The following is a 16,378-nucleotide window of genomic DNA, read 5'->3' as shown; positions in this document are numbered from 1 at the left end:
ACAGTGATAAAAGAAGAGGGAGGAATAATAGTAGTTTCAAACCAGATAATATCCTAAAGGAGAGAAATAAATTCCTCCATTGCAAATAGTATTTTTGAAACAACATCTAGTGATTTACCGACCCAGGGAAAAGTCCCTATTGCTCTTCCAGGTCTGTCACAATAATCTGTTATATAGAACTGTTTAAGAAAAGGTCTAAAGAGACAGAGACTGAATTAATTTAAACAGAAAAGGTCTACTGATACCACTTCAGGACTGTGTTAAGATTATGACTGGTAAACAAATGGAGCAGAGCACAGCCAAAATTGGTGTGTCAGAAATTAGGCCTAGTTGGTGGACAAATAATGAGAGGATGGATTATTTCATTCATGGCCTTTTTGGGTTACTTAGAAAGAGACTTGGGTGGGGAAGAAAGGAAATTTTACCCTTACCATAGCTGCAGTGGAAGGATTGTTGCTGTGACACCAGAACTTGATACTCCAGTGGGGACACTTGACCATCATCACTGCACCAGCAAGGACCCAAACTTGATACCTGTGAGAACTTGTTCAGTCTTCCCTTCCCTCATGTGCTCCTTTCTACCCCTCATTTTTCTCCTGGTCTCTCTCTTTCTCGTGGCTTTTCACCTGATTCTGAAATCCACTGCAGGTCACCAGCACAGCGATATGAGATGCCCATCCAGCTCTGCTGGCCTGAGAAACTCCAGTGAAGAACAGGAAGGTGAGCTTGGGTCCAGAGCAACAGGCCAACATGCCAGCCCAAAGCATCCATTCATGGCTGACCAGCTGCGCTATATCCTGAGAACATCAACAAAGCTGTTGTAATGCTTCCAACAGTGACTCAAGAACGTAAGTGTCACCCTCAGGGCAGACTGTTAGGAAGTAGGGCACAAACCTCAAATTGGTTGGGAGATCTATACTTAGATGTCACCAACCAATTATCAAGTGTAAACTCCTCAGGCACAATAACAGCCTAAACATGGTGCTACATGCAGTCCTGGTGGATATTCTGTATGCTGCCACCCCAGTGAGTATACCTTTGTGAAAGATGGTGCCTTACACCAAGAATCATGGCAATATTCAGGTTACTCCCAGTCCCAAAAGACCAGTCACTCATCCCAGGTCAGTTACACCTTAGCTTTCATACAAAAGACAACATTTGTAGCCAATCATATAATAAACTGTATGAAGGTTTATTAAATAGGAAAAGAAAACAAGAGAGTTATTTACAAGGTTAAAGCAGGTAAACATAGATTCACAAATGAGTTACAATATTAAGTTTGAAAAGGTAATAGAAGCTTCTATAGCCAACAAGTTCCATATATCCTTTAGGGCTAAGCCAGTCTAAACAGCTGGATATCTCTTGCTTACCCCCCAGATTGCAAGCAGTATAGAGCTCCTTAGTTCCTCTTGTTTGAGGTTTCTATCCCTCTCCTGCCATGTGCTCTGAACTGCAAACTCAGCTGATAGGAGGAATCCTCTTGCATGATTCATCTTTGGGGTTGGAGGGCAGGAGAGCAGAACTACAACATCCCACAATAGTCTGTCTGGTGTTGATGCAGATTACCTGTTTGGAAGGATGTAACACTTTCTGTTGCTTATCATCCCTTCATACTAATTAATGTATGTCTCTCCTGTCTGGTGACGTACACAGTCACAGAGGCTCACAATGCAATCACTCAAACCACACCTTACAATAAGGGATACTGATGTTATAAATGAGATTAATGCATGCAGCAACTCACAAGCATTCAATAAAGACTAAATACATTATCATAATGCCGATACCTATTTAACAATACTGACAGACAGGTGAGCCAGACTGATTCCAGCTATGTATTTGTCAGTGTTCACTTGAGACATGGGGACTTCGGCATTAGCTGGAAACAGGCCTGCCAGCATCACAGCTGTATTTCCTGCATCTTTACTATCCTACCTCTTCTTTCCCTTCTGTGTCTGTCTCTTTTGTCTGAAGCAGGAAAGGGATTCAGAATTGAACTAACCCTTTCTTCCTCCTCAGGCAGAACTTTTTGTCTGAATAAGAGACTTTAATCAATATACACTATCTACAAAAAGGAACTTTGTTAAGTTTTGATTAAGTTTGTTTTGCATAAAGAATCAGTTTGTTTCAATGCTCTTTACCTCATTTTATTCTTTTCCTTTTGTGCGTTTCAGTCAATAAATTGATAGTCTTTGGCATGAATTTCATAGTGTGTTTGCCATGCTACTAAGCAGCCTAAAGTCTCCATATATCAAAACCTGAACTTTGTTTAACACTGTTTAATGCCAGACTGTGTTATGTTAACGTCTTTGGCCCATTTACTCAATCTAAATGATACTAATATCATTATATTTTGCATCTCATTAGTCTGTCTCAAATTAACTCCACCTCCTGTTTTAGGCCTCTATCTTCTCCAATCATTTGCTGAAAACAGCCCATGAGGGCTTCCAAGGACTCCTTATTTTAATCTCTTCTTTGATCTTTCTCCTCCCTTTGTTTTTAGCCTCCTGCCTCTCCAGAAAACTAACATTCTGTTATCTTCATGATTCATCAAAGCCTGAATTGAATCCAGAAACATCTATAGTCTTCTTCCTACTAAGGTCCTTAAAAACCCTCATGGACTGTTTTCAGCACATGGCAGGTCCGGGGCAAGTGCATCTTGAGAGGTGCTAGTTAAAGATGCCTCATCCTCAGATTCATTAACATGCAGGGATTCTGTCTGGGGTAGAGAGAAAGGAAAATTACCAATATTAGCCCCCACCATGTGTTAGATATATTTACAAATATAAAATAAGGTGCAGTCCCTACCCTGAAGATCTCACAAACTAAAAGACTGAATAAACACAGACATATGAAGGACAGGGGTAGGAGGTATATATACATTGTTTTGATAATATGTTTTCATTCGTTAGGGATGTAGACCAAGATTACCCATAAGCTGCATAGCTCATGGGCATGGTGTGTGGGGGAACTTCTTCCCTAGGATGGCATCTGCCTCCAGGATCTCCCATTTCCTCCTGGTACTGACTCCTGGCAAGCGTGCTCTGGGTTCTCCCTTCTGCTGCCTCTTCCATGGCCACTTCTGCTGCTCTTGGCTAGGGGGAAGGCAGAATTAAGATCCCTACTTAGCCCTGAAATCTGCAGTTTCCTTATTCCCAAGCCAAGGGAGGGAAGCTATCTCCTCAGACATGGGAATGGGAGGAAGAGAAGACTGGAAACAACCCCTCTCCCAGCATTGAATATTGGAAAGAGATTGAAGATCCTTGTGACCATCCTCTATGGCTGATGGGGCGTGAAGACTTCTGCAGATCTGCCCTCCCCCTTTTTAAGCCTGAAAAAAGGAAGGGGGAGATGAAAATCTAGGTATCCTTACCTATGTCCCAAGATGAGGGCCTCCTGCTGCCCAAGTGAGCAGCAGCAACAGGGCCCATCTTGGCCTGAGGAGCAGAAGCCATTGATTTGGGGGTTGAAGGCACTGCATGATTTTCGAATGGGGAGGTAGCAGTATATGGTTGAGAGGAAGAGACAGGGACAGCAGTTACTGATTTGGGTGAGGAGGAGGAATAATGGGGAAGACAGAGAGAGAGAGATGGACTGAGAGAATGTGAGATAGGGGAGAAGAGGAGAGAATAGAATCAGATTGGGAGAGAATGTGAAAAGAGTGAGTGAATGACTGAGATGGAGTGAATAAGAATGGAAGATGGATTGAGAGAGAGAGCGAATGACAATAGCTGGATGGAATTTGTGGAATGAGAACGAATGAGATGGAATGAGAACAACAACAAGGTGAATGAGGTTGAAGGGACTGCACTCATAAGTATTAAACTTGAACTCAGCCGGTCATTCTGCATGCACTTAAAAACAAAAGTCAGAGGGAACACCAATGTAGACTCTCCCATATCTTGATATAATTAGCTAGTTTCCTGCTGGCATTGTGCTGGGGGTGGGGTCTCCAAGAGAGACGTAGATAGGGAGAGTTACATAGGGTAGCTGGCCTTTTTGGGGAGATGGGCCCCAATCCAACTGTGACAAGCCTAACTTGCCTCCCCAGGTGGGAAAATGATTTCGGTCATGTGACTAACTCGGTCCATGCCTAGATCTGAGGGGTAAGGAGCTGCTGAACAATAGATGTCAGCCAGCACACAGCCCCAGGAAGGAGGGACTGAGAGACCCTAGCCTTCAAGGGTGAGTTACAGCTCAAGGAAGGCCAGAATTTTAAAGCCACAGTCCCAAGATGGAGGACTTTTAAATCTGAGGGGGTGGGCAGAAAGAAGCCTTTGTAGGAGATGAATGATACTGAATTAGACCTCAGCAGAAGGGGAATATTGTTTCAAAGACTGTGACCACATTATTCTGGGGAAACTGAGGAAGATGCCTGCAGAGTCACCCCAGGCCCGAAGGGGGTGTCGTTTACAGAGAAGTATAGTCTTGTGAACCAGCTCAGTGAAGGTGTTCCATCTGTAAGGACCAAATAGTGTGGTGAGGCTGGTATCACAGTTGAAACTGAGGATGTGAGGAAGTGTCATGGAATAAGACCAGCGCAAAAAGGTGTGAATGGGGCTTGTGGGGATTTGGCAGAGATATGTAAGACCTGAATTCTGGAGTTGTACAAGACACATAACAAGATATCCTCCTGCTCCAAGACTAGAAGACACAGAGGGTATGTCTACACAGCAAAGAAAAACCCAGAGCTGGTCCATGCCAGCCAACTCGGGCTCGGACTGCGCGGCTGTTTCATTGCTGTGCAGACTTCTAGAGTCAGGCTGAAGCTTGGCTCTAGGACCCTGCTCAGAGGGGTGTCATTTCAGCAATCTAAATTGTCAGCAACACATTAGTAACAAGTTGCCTTATTTTTGGATGTTGGTCTCCTGGCCTCTCCCATTACTATACTTAAAACTTATGGGATCTTGAAAGGTGGGCTTAATTTACACACACACTTAAAACTCCAGGAAGATTACTTCTCTTCATATCACATCCCTCCTATGCCTGCTACCATTTGCTATGCCCCAGACCAACTGGGCACCCTAGGTGTGTGTATGAGACCAAAATCTGAATAAATGAGAGAGCCTATCATTGTGCTGAGGTGATTGCCTCATGCCATCTGTGGCTCTCTCTCTGTCAGACTGGCATGATCCACCCTTGACCACTGTATCTTGCACCCCATATGATCCAGTGCTATATCCTCTAATGCTACCCTGCCCCATCAGCACTCCTGTCTTTCTTGCTCTGTGCCTGCTGCTACCTTTTCCATTCCCATGGTAACCCTGCCCACTGCTATCCGGACCCTGTACTTGAGCTCCACCCAGTGGCCAGCTGTTAATGCCTTAGTCCTGTGCCCATCCCATTGCCCTAAACCATGAACCCCATCTCCCTTTCTGTCCCAGCTCTGTACCCCATATTGTCCTTGTCCAGCACTGTGCCTAGCTACTGCCCAGCCTGGCACTGTACCTCCTGTACCCAGCTACTACCCCTGCCCCACTGTGCCCAGCTACTGCCCCTGCCCCACACTGTGCCCCCTGTACCCAGCTACTGTACCCCCATGCTCAGCTTCTGGCCATGCCCCGCACTGGCCCCGTGTCCAGCTGCTGGCTATGCCCCACACTTTGCCCAAGTGCTGGCCCTACCCCTGCCTTACACAGTACCCCTGTGCCCCATAGCTGGCCCTGTGCCCCAGTGCTCCCCCGTGTCTAGCTGCAAACCCTGCCCCACACTGTGCCCACCCATACCCAGCTACTGGCCCTGCCCCACACTGCGCTCTACCCATGCCCAGCTGCTGGCCCTACCTTGTCTTCCCCTGCACATGCCAAGCTGCTCACCCAGCCCTCCCTCCTCGCCCAGTTGCTAGCCCTGCCACACAGCAGTTGGCTGTGCTCTGCACTGTGCCCCCCACATGCCCAGCAGCCGGATCTGGCCCGCATTGTGCCCCACACCCCATGCCCAGCAGTCGGCTCTGTCCCCCTGGGCCCAGCTGCTGGCTCTGCCCTGTGACCCCCGTGCCTGGCTGCTGGCTCTGCCCTGGACCCCCGTGCTCAGCTGCTGGCTCTGCCCTGTGACCTCCCCCGTGCTCAGCTGCTGGCTCTGCCCTGTGACCCCACCCCGGGGCTGGCTGCTGGCTCTGCCCTGCGCTGCGACCCCCATGCCCGGCTGCTGGCTCTGCCCTGGACCCCCCGTGCTCGGCTGCTGGCTCTGCCCTGGACCCCCCAACCCCGCCCCGTGCCCAGCTGCTGGCTCTGCCCTGTGACCTCCCCCGTGCTCGGCTGCTGGCTCTGCCCTGTGACCCCCCCCCCGTGGCCGGCTGCTGGCTCTGCCCCGCGCCATGACCCCCGGACCCGGCTGCTGGCTCTGCCCTGTGACCCCCCCCCGTGCTCAGCTGCTGGCTCTGCCCTGTGACCCCCCCCCCCGTGCTCGGGCTGCTGGCTCTGCCCTGTGACCCCCCCGTGCCCGGCTGCTGGCTCTGCCCTGTGACCCCCCCCCCCGTGCTCAGCTGCTGGCTCTGCCCTGTGACCCCCCCCCCCGTGCCCGGCTGCTGGCTCTGCCCTGTGACCCCCCCCCCCGTGCTCAGCTGCTGGCTCTGCCCTGTGACCCCCCCCCCGGGCCCGGCTGCTGGCTCTGCCCCGCGCCATGACCCCCGGACCCGGCTGCTGGCTCTGCCCTGGACCCCCCAACCCCCCCCCCCGTGCCCAGCTGCTGGCTCTGCCCTGTGACCCCCCCCCCGTGCTCGGCTGCTGGCTCTGCCCTGTGACCCCCCCCGTGCCCGGCTGCTGGCTCTGCCCTGTGACCCCCCCCCCCGTGCTCAGCTGCTGGCTCTGCCCTGTGACCCCCCCCCCGGGCCCGGCTGCTGGCTCTGCCCCGCGCCATGACCCCCGGACCCGGCTGCTGGCTCTGCCCTGTGACCCCCCCGTGCCCAGCTGCTGGCTCTGCCCTGTGACCCCCCGTGCCCAGCTGCTAGCTCTGCCCTGTGACCCCCCCGGGCCCGGCCGCTGGCTCTGCCCTGGACCCCTCGTGCCCGGCCGCTGCCCATCCCAGGCCCGTTCCCCGGCCGCTCTGTGGCGGCCCCCTCCCCGCCCCGGCGCCCGGCCCTTGGTAACGCGGTTTCCATACTCACCGCACCTGCGCACTGAGGCGGCCCGTGCCCCGCGCCGCTCTCAGGCAGCCGGGCCGGGACCGGACTCCCCCTCCCCGGGTACTGGAGCCGCCGCCGGCTCCTCCAGTCTCCCCGCCCGGGCGGCGGCGCAGGCGCGCTGCCTCCTCCCCTAGCGGCGGCTGCTCAGAGCCTCGCGGCGGCGGCGGCGGCTCCCGGCTCCCTCAGAGCCCAGCGAGCGCGGCTCGGGCAGCAGGAGGCGGGGACCCGGCGCTGTGTGAGGGGAGCCGCACCGCACCCCTGGCCCGTTAGGGACCGTCGCTGCCGGGGAGAAGCAGGAGGCGAGGGGCTCGCCCATCCCCACCCACCCAGCTGAGGTGAGGCCAGGGCAAAGCATCTTCCCTTTCCTTCGCCCCCCATCCCCGGGCTCCTTCCCTTCGTCCCCCTTTTCCTTCGCCCTGCTGCCTTCCCCTCACCCTGCCTCGCTCCCTGTTCTCCCCGGCTCCCCTTCTCCTCTCCTTTCTTCTCTCCTTCCCCTCCCACCCCGGCGCCTTCTCCCCTGGTCCCCATTTGGCACCCACCAGAAGGAACCACAATTCTCTCCCGATTTTTAATGCGGTCGTAATGCTCGCCCCCGGGGGGGGAGAGAGGATCAGACAGGCACAGGCAGAGATACCCCCCCCCCCCTTTCAAGGATGGACTTGAATTAATGGTCATTTTGTGCGGCGTGGATGGTGGGAAGCGGAGGATTATATTTAGGAAGGGAAGGAAAAGGGTCAGAGGTGGCTTGGGTCCTTTCTTTTCCCCCCTGCCATCCCTTGGAGGTGCTTCTAGCTCTCTGTTCTTTTCATTGTCTCCCTCTCTTTATTCATTTTTTAAATTCCCCTTTCTTCAGGCATCAGAGGGCTTTTTAGCCATCCACCCTGTGTCTCTAATTTACAGCCTTTCTCTGCTGCTGCTCTGATTGTCTCAGTAAGAAGCCACCAGGAAAGGGGAGGGGGGAGGCTAGTGTGGAGAAAGCAGCTTTTTTACACCCTTTCCCTTTAGGCCTCTTCCAATTTCTACTATATTTCAAACCACCCGCTTAATATTTGATTTGGAATCCATCCTGAAAGGTCCTTAGTCCTGTCAAAGCATTTGGTGAGGGGCAAAGAACTAAAGTTTTTAATATGTACAGTGCAACCTTGTCTTTATCCACAATGTTCTGGGGATGTCAAAAACATTCAGATGAATGGGGTTTGGATAATTAGGGGTGGGAAGTGACAAAGTGTTTTACGCTATGGGACATAGCTGGGTTTTGGATTAGGAGCAGATTCCGCTAAACATGGGGTGTATAAACAGGGTGGTACTTGGTACGTAGAGGTGTGATTTTTGTTGCTTTGTTTGCTTCTTTGAAGGGCTGTGTTTTGTGGTGTGCACAGTGAACATGTTTTTAAAATGTTGTTATGCAAAACAGAGAGGGTGTTTAAAAGAAACTTGTAAGGGTAATATGTAGCATGCACCTGCTTCTTGATGGGTGGGTGGGTTATATTATCTCGTGACACATTGGGGGTGTAAATTTCTTGTTTCTTTTTAAGGTGCTGGTCAGGCATTTTTAAGAAATGCTTTATGTGAACGCTGCCTTTTCTCTCTTCAGCTTCAATACAAAGATATATAAAGCATTTGTGTGATAGGTACTGTATTCCAGGCAATTTTATTTTTTTTCCTCCTCTTTTTCAAACATCCATTTATTGAGCTATAAGAAGTTTATTTATACTCTGTCAGGATGAATGTGTTCCAGCATTCTTGTTATTTTGGAAATAAAAAGATACTATAGCTAGCAATGCAAAACTCTTATCAGTCAAAGGAATGTAAAAACCTTCAAACTGTACCATATTTTGGCATATATTCCTTGAGAACATTAAGATTATGTAACTTGTCAAGATTACTGCAAATATAGTTGTGTATTTTGGAGCGGAGGGTGAAAAAGTAAGGAATAGACTTAAATCTAGTGATATTCCTGATGAGAACGACAGACTTTATTGGCTCTGTAGCTAACTATTAAAATGTATTTGATTTTTTTCATTTCAAATTTCATGGTTAATGTTATAGTTTTGTAGCTCTCTTCTCTCCCTCCACCCCCTCCCCCAACTGGGGGCATAAAAAATCATAGAAATTAACAGAATTCCTCCTAGAAATGCACAAGCATTGACTTGGGTAGAAGAAATGTTGCAGTCAATCATGTAACAGTATTTAGGGACTGTTAGAGGAATAATGTACCCCCAACTGTACATAATGAGACTGTAATTCCATTAATGGGTTCTGGTGACGACATAAGCCACAAGAGTGCAGCTCTACTACCTTGTCAATATCACTGGAACTCCGAGGTGGAATTAACCTTAATTTATGTATGTTTTGGGGGTTCCTTATGTCATGTTAACATTGAAAATGTGTGGGTACCGCTGAAATGCCACAGAGCCACTTTTAATTACTAGAGTTACTTAATTATCTTTTGTGCCAAATAGTGTTTGTCATGACAGTCTTCTATAGGTACTGTACACTATCTGTATCAGTGGGTTTGGAAAAATTTTCTCTGTATACTGCCCCGGCCACTCAGATGGTTAGTTTTCAGGGCAGTGTGGACTCTGAAGTGCTAGCCAAAGAAGGGCAAGCTATTTGTTCCTTTTCTGTATCCTTTGTTTACAAATAGCCCTCCAAAAGCATAACAAAACAGAAGAGCTCTATTTATGCTAGGATTTGTAACCCAAAACAAAGGATAGAAACAATAAATATAGTAAGTAATGTTAACAAAGAATGCCAATATTAAACTAATATAAAATTATTTGTATTATAGTAGCAGTGTGGAACCTAATCAGGTTTGGGGCTCTATTGTACTGGCTCTGTACAGACATAGAAGAAGACACAGTTCTTCTCCCAAAGAGCTTGCAATCTGATGTAAAAGAAGATACAAGAGGATGTGACAAAATAAATGATTGGGTGAGGAAGAATAAGGGTAACAGTGATAAACGCATGTTTATATAGATTAGTTAAGTGCTCAGCTTGATGACTAACATCATTTAAGGTCTATGTTCTTCAATTATAAGGTATAAATAAAGATACACAATACATTTCAGCAATTACCACTGTCTATCTTCATAGTCATTAGCCAAAATAAACTTTTTTTCAGTACTTATCTATGTGTGTGCCTTAATTATTTGGCAATTGCTCAGACACAAACCTTTAATAGAACTTCACTAAAGTACTTTCACTACACTAGGGCTTTATTGAAACTGAAGGTTACCCAAATCACCAATTCGTTTGTGGCGTTTGCTTTCTAAAGCAAAGCACCAAAAACCCTGGCTTTGGGACTCTAGTGCCTTATCTACACCAGAAAATTGCCCCTTGCCGATAAGAGTTGTTAGCAAAGGGTGCCCTTGAACGCTGGTGAACATGATTTAACTGCTAGTGTAGATGGGACAGATCTGTTCTTCACACGATTGTAGAAAATGTGATTAAGACTTGATTCTACTAAGAAGAGAAAGGAAGACTTGGCTCATTAACAGGATGGAATTGACAGCTAACTTAATTGTTCCAGAGCACCCGTGGTGACAACAACTGTATTATAATTCCTTATTTTTTTTAAAAATAGTGCAGTATTGTTTTATTTGGTTTTCACAATATTTGAAGTATTTTACCTCCTTACTAGAGAATGTAGAAATGTTTGTTGCCACGTTGTAGAAAATGTGTGTGATACTTACTGAAACACGAAATATTAATTAAGCCATATCACAAGTTTTTAAAAAATTGAATGGTGAGGGACAGCTAACAATGATTATTCAAGTGGGATAGTTCACTGTTTCCTAATAAATTCCATAACCAGAACTCTTTTTGTTAAACATTTTTGTTGCTGTGCCATCAAGAATTCTTTTAAAAATCAAAACAGTACTTTATGCTTGTATTGAATCTCTTGTCATGGGGACTCAAAGTGCTTCACAAATATGAGGTCTTGAATCAATCTTGCAGAACAGGAAACTACAACACAATCCGGTTAAGTGATTTATTCAAGTTCATAATGTGAGTCAGTCGGTGAGTCAATAATAAAACACAGGTCTCTCCTGACACGAGATGTCCTACAGATTTTTCTCCAATAACTCGCCCATTTCATTATAAATGCGGCATTCTGGTAAACTCTGGAGTGAATAGATAGGTTGAGGACAGGGTTAAACCATTAAAATCCAACTACTCTAGGAAACTGAACTGTGGCTGTTAACTTTTATCTGTACAGCTAGTTGAAACTTAGAATTTCCATTCTACAGGAAAGACCGACACTTAAAATGTCTTTTTGTCCCAAATAGGAATGAAAAGATGAAATTTTCAAATTTCTTTAAAAATGGAAATTCCACCCAAAATTATTTTAGAACTATTGAACAACCTTGTAGAAGTGGTGCTTTTAGACTTTAATATTATATTATCAACATGAAATGCTTCAAAGCTTTTTGTAACATTACAAAGAAATCTATCAATTCCTGTTTGAAAATTTTTGACCAGCTGCAGTTATCAGTCACAGTTTCCCCTGTACTGGTGTTCTTAGTGTATGCACAATGTGCCTCAGGTGGCATGTGACCAGGATTCATCACTGAATTTGGTCTGCTGGTTGGATCATTGAAAGAAGGAAAAATCCAAACACCCCCTCATGCAACCCCCTCCTCCTCCTGTTTCAGCATTGTTACAGAGACTGGACCAATTTTTCAAGATTTAATGAGAATTGATCACTTCTAGTAAGGTTGAATCCCATAAAATATTCAGTAAGATTACATCACCTGGTTTTTGTTTGAGAGGTAGGAAAGAATAATAATTGGCAGTTATATAGTGCTTTACATATTCAAAGTGTTTTATAAGTATTAACTAATAGACAGTGTAGGCTCTTTTGGGAGTCAGTTGCTATTGTAAACGGGGTTGGAATGATTAAGTTAGGTATAACTTCTCTCCTTTCCTCCCCTCTTCTCTTTGTCTTTATATTTGGGTTTCTTAATCGTGTTTATATGCTGCAAAAGGCTTAGAATGCATTTGAAGATGGCGATGGGGGACACTTTGTAAATGGGTGACATAATTTTCAAGTGACTTAGCATCTGTCCCTTTTAATGAAACTTAAACTCTGAAATGCCTCAGTCACTTTTGAAAATGAGACTTAGGCTTCTAAGTCTCAAGCGCTTTTGAAAATTTTACCTGAAATGATTAATTTGTTCATGATGTTAATAAATAATAGACTTTAAAATATTTTAAAAATACCTTATTGTTTACTAGTAAGCCATCTTTTCTATATTGCCTTGAATCCGTGTGTGGGGAAATATGTATCAATTTACATTAATGTCCCTTCAGGACATAAGGAGGCCATTAAACTTCTCAATTTCAGCGCTTCTCCTACAAAAATGGACCCGTTGACAACACTTTCTCATTCAGAGTCTGAGTGAAGCTGAATCCATCGTGTGATAGCTTTTACCATACTTGCTTATCACTTTAAGAAAACGGCTTTGACTAGAGAGCTTAATGTATCAAAATAGAAAAGACCAAAGGGAAAATGTCTTTAATATGTAACTTTTCAGTTAGAATCACATACTTATGGTATATATAAATATACCTCTTTTTAATTTATTTCTCTTTTTGATATTAAGATTTTATTTTCTGTTACATTGTTAGGTATTTTTCTTGTGGAATGTTTGTTGTAACTAGATTTAAATTAGTAGCAAGTGACATGTCATGGTTGAAGCAATTCCAAGAGCTTTATATTAACAATAGATCAGTGAGTTCAATCCAGAAGAAAATATTGTTAAACTACAGTAGTAGTAATTGTGCCCTTTCCAAAGGAATCATATTAACAAGTATGCATGCAAGAAAACCTATTGAGAAGAAGTGCAAAAATTATTTGCAGTTCTAACTTGCTTGAATAGTTTGAGGAGACATATTTGTCTGATGAGATTTTATATATACTTGGCTGCTTCTGGAAAAGAGATTTTGGTATTTTCTGTTTCAGTTAGGATAAGATGTTATTTTTATTTTAATGTCGGTTTAGGACTTTTGAGTCCACATAGCTTGTAATCTTACAAATTATGTAAATAGATGTGCAACACAGGCAGTGTTTCCTGTGATGAAATATCTTTTGCCCTTGAGTGTTTGCTGAACAACCTCTTTTTCTGCTTTAAATTATCAAGTTTGTGCTGTGTTGAGTTGTCCATTACTGACAATGGCCCCAATTCTGCAATTCTTTGTTTATGTGCGCACAGCTATACCCATATAGAGCCCAGATGAATCAGCAGGGCTCCATGTGAGTACAATGGTGCACCTGCACATAGAGAATTACAGAATTGGGGTCAATGTTAACACTTAAGGCTAGATTCACAAAGAAGATTTCAACTCCTAGTGGCCACTGTAGATGCCACTGGCATTCACAAAACCATTGCTCAGCAGCTGCCAAACCTTGTAGGCACCTACATTTCTTCTACTAGGTATGTGCAAAACCACCTACGTTCTGACACTGATTAGCAGTTCAGTGCCGAACTAATTTCTAAGCCCAGGCAGGAGTCTCAAACTACATGTTTCCCTGAATGTCTTGCCTGCAGAGCCCGGTCCAGTAGTCATGCTCTGATCATGCCTAACCTACACAAAGGGAGCAAAGAGGAGGTGCTGCTGCCCCCTTTATATCTGTTAGCCCAGTATTTACAGCACTTGTCAGGATATGAGAGATTTATGTTCAAATCCCCACTCTTTTTCTAATTTGTAGTAGCTAATTGAACTCCGGTCTCCTGCCTCCCAGGTGAGTGCTATAACCAATAGGCTATATGAGCGTATTTTGAGACAGGCCTCTCTCAATGTTTCCTTTTGAAGCTGTTGTGTTTAAATAATCATTGGGCCAGAGAGTGAGTGTGACTCTATATAGGCCACTCACTTGGGATATGGGTGACCTGGGTTCAAGTCAGTGCTCTGAATCAGGCAAAGTGGGGATTTGAATCTTGATCTCTCACATCCGTGTTGAGTGCGCTAACCATTGAGTACAAGGTGGGTGAGGGGGAGTTTTAGCTGTGCTATGTTGTCCTCCTTGTTTTTTGGCAAGAAAAGGCTAACCTGTCTTAGGCTGTGAATCTTGAATGGAGGGAAGTGCCTCCTTCGGGCCAGGAGTTAGGTGCCTAACTCCCTTTTGAGGGGTGGGGCCTAAGGCATTTCTCCCCTCTCCAGCATTTTCTACTGGCTAGCTTTGGCAGCTCCCCACTCAGCATACTAGCTTCTGTGAATCTCTTTTTTAGGTGCCTAACTCTCCCTGTGCATTGTATGGGAAGCTTGGGTGCCTGACTTAAGGTTGTGAAATCTGCGAGGTGGCAGGGAGTTTAAAAGGTGGATATTGCAACACTCAGTGTTGCTATGCCTAAGTCTTCCTTGTAAGTCTAGCCCTTAAAATTTGTGCTTGGTCTTTGCTGTATAATGTAGACTTTCATAAATCTATAAGGTAAAATAAAAGAGCTGCAGTCTTTGTTTAATAGTACAAAGAGGACAAAGCCCATGGTTAACATCCTGGAAGTAAAAATTATGATTGTTTTGACTAATAGAATTATATTCATTGAGAAATTCTGATCTAATTTACACCAGTGTAAATCCAGAATAACTCCAGTGACGTAAGTGGAATTAATCCAGATTTGCAGTGGTATAAATGAGATCAGATTGTGACCTGTAGTTTATCTAGCACCTAGAAAAATAATATATTTATTTAAAATGAGCTATAGCATGCTAATTACCTTTGTTTACAGAGTAAACAACTAAGAAGTGAGCACAAATTGCTGTATCTTGGTAGTTTACTTAATCATAACGTTGGTAGAAATGGTCAGCTAATTTCCATTGTTACATTGGTGTAAATCCAGAGCAGCTTTAATGAAAAGTTACTCAAAATTCTGATCTTTGCACCTGAAAGCAACATTTTCACCTAGTATCTTCTCCTTTAAAAGTGTGTGTATGTGTGTGGTGAGAAAGAGAAATGTCTTTAAAAAACTTCCAACTACATTATTTTGAAATATGAAATAATAGGATACACAGGAAGACTTAAAAATAATAGGATACATGGTTAGACTTGTATTTTAAGTGAATGGAAGAGGCTTTTATATGATAAGGTCCAAGTTCAGGCCCTCAAATTTCTGTATGTCTTCTGCAAAAGCTTGTGGCCCAATATCTAGAGCAGAACAAGTGCTGTGTTCCTAACACCACTCCACATGTCATTGCTGTCATCTATATTTATGAGGTCTAATCTTGCATTCTGGCTGCATTTCACTTTTAAAATGTATTTGTAATTTTTAAGCCTCCACATCCTATAAATAATTTGGGTAAGCTTTGTTTTTTGAGGATTTTTATTTAATTTTTAAGAATTAAAATACAAACTACTCTAAAAATGACTATCACAAATTCACAGTGAGGTTCCATGTTTGCTGACTCTCCTTGATTTCTAGAATCAGTTTTCTCTCTTTTCTGATAAAAGAAGATATATTTTTGAAACTGCCAGTGTTGCAGGCTCAGTCTATAATCTGAAAACCAAGATGGGTTGTTTTTGGCTTGTTTATAGTAACCAATAATACAATTCTGAAGGCTAACTGTTTTACTTGGCTACACACATTAAAGTCTCATTAAAAAGATTCCAGGACGACCCTCTGCTCCCTGGGCATTTATACCCTGTCCCTAAAGAAGAAACACCACATACAAATGTATAATCCAAACCCTTCTCCCCCATAGCCTTTCTACCATCAAAACTGTATGAGCTGCCAAGCAAATGCCAGAAGAAACAAAAACCAAGGTATACAGCCTCCTCTACCTCAGCCATTCAACCCCTTCTACCATCCAGGGGTTACTTTTGATGGGATGCTCAAGAACTGCATACCATTACTTATGTCATTCCCTCCCTGCACCCTTAACCTTTGGTGGCTGACTATCATACTTTGCCCACAACTGGAGAGTAATAAAAAGGACAAGTGTGTACTAGATATCATCCTTTCTGGCTACACCATTGAATTTCCTTCCACTCGCCCCCACAAACCTCTTTTCTGTCCCCTCTGTAGGGACCACTCTCATGAGGAGATTCTCTACCAGAAGGTGGACTCTCTCCTCCAATGAGGAGATATCGAGCAAATGCCACCTCAACATCAAGGGAAAGGGTTCTACTCCGAAAATTTCATAGTCCCCAAGAAAAAAAGGAGGATGTAGACCCATTCTTGATATGTCAGCTGAATATTTTTATTTGCAGATCAAAATTCCATTTTGTTATGTTTGCATTGATAATCTCCTCCC

The 16,378-nt window shown here is 44.8% G+C and overlaps 1 protein-coding gene and 1 long non-coding RNA gene across 7 annotated transcripts in view; one reads left to right on the top strand and one right to left on the bottom strand.

The window, feature by feature from the left end:
• Positions 1-1,176: 1,176 nt before the first annotated feature.
• Positions 1,177-7,225, bottom strand: LOC311519557. Of its 4 annotated transcripts, none has more exons than XR_014711304.1 (3): positions 7,106-7,225; positions 2,882-3,095; positions 1,177-1,566 (listed from the first exon to the last, which is right to left on the bottom strand). It is a non-coding gene; the product is annotated as an uncharacterized lncRNA (long non-coding RNA). The 4 variants fall into 4 exon arrangements; XR_014711305.1 differs by having other exon boundaries at positions 2,932-3,095; XR_014711306.1 differs by lacking the exon at positions 1,177-1,566 and adding an exon at positions 2,142-2,719 and having other exon boundaries at positions 2,932-3,095.
• Positions 7,226-7,314: 89 nt separating this feature from the next.
• CTNNA2 (catenin alpha 2) overlaps positions 7,315-16,378 on the top strand; it is a 790,749-nt gene continuing 781,685 nt past the window's right edge. For 2 of the 3 annotated variants that reach the window (XM_084626180.1, XM_084626177.1), the window contains exon 1: positions 7,315-7,458. The gene's annotated coding sequence lies outside the window, so the exon portion shown is untranslated. The remainder of the gene's footprint in view (positions 7,459-16,378) is intronic. The other variant, XM_084626178.1, reaches the window with a different exon arrangement.

The sequence above is a fragment of the Lepidochelys olivacea genome (genome assembly GCF_965140295.1).
Source record: "Lepidochelys olivacea isolate rLepOli2 genome assembly, chromosome: 4".
Classification (NCBI taxonomy): domain Eukaryota; kingdom Metazoa; phylum Chordata; order Testudines; family Cheloniidae; genus Lepidochelys; species Lepidochelys olivacea.
Note: the sequence above shows the minus strand (reverse complement) of the source record. Positions and strands in the feature narration are given on the sequence as shown.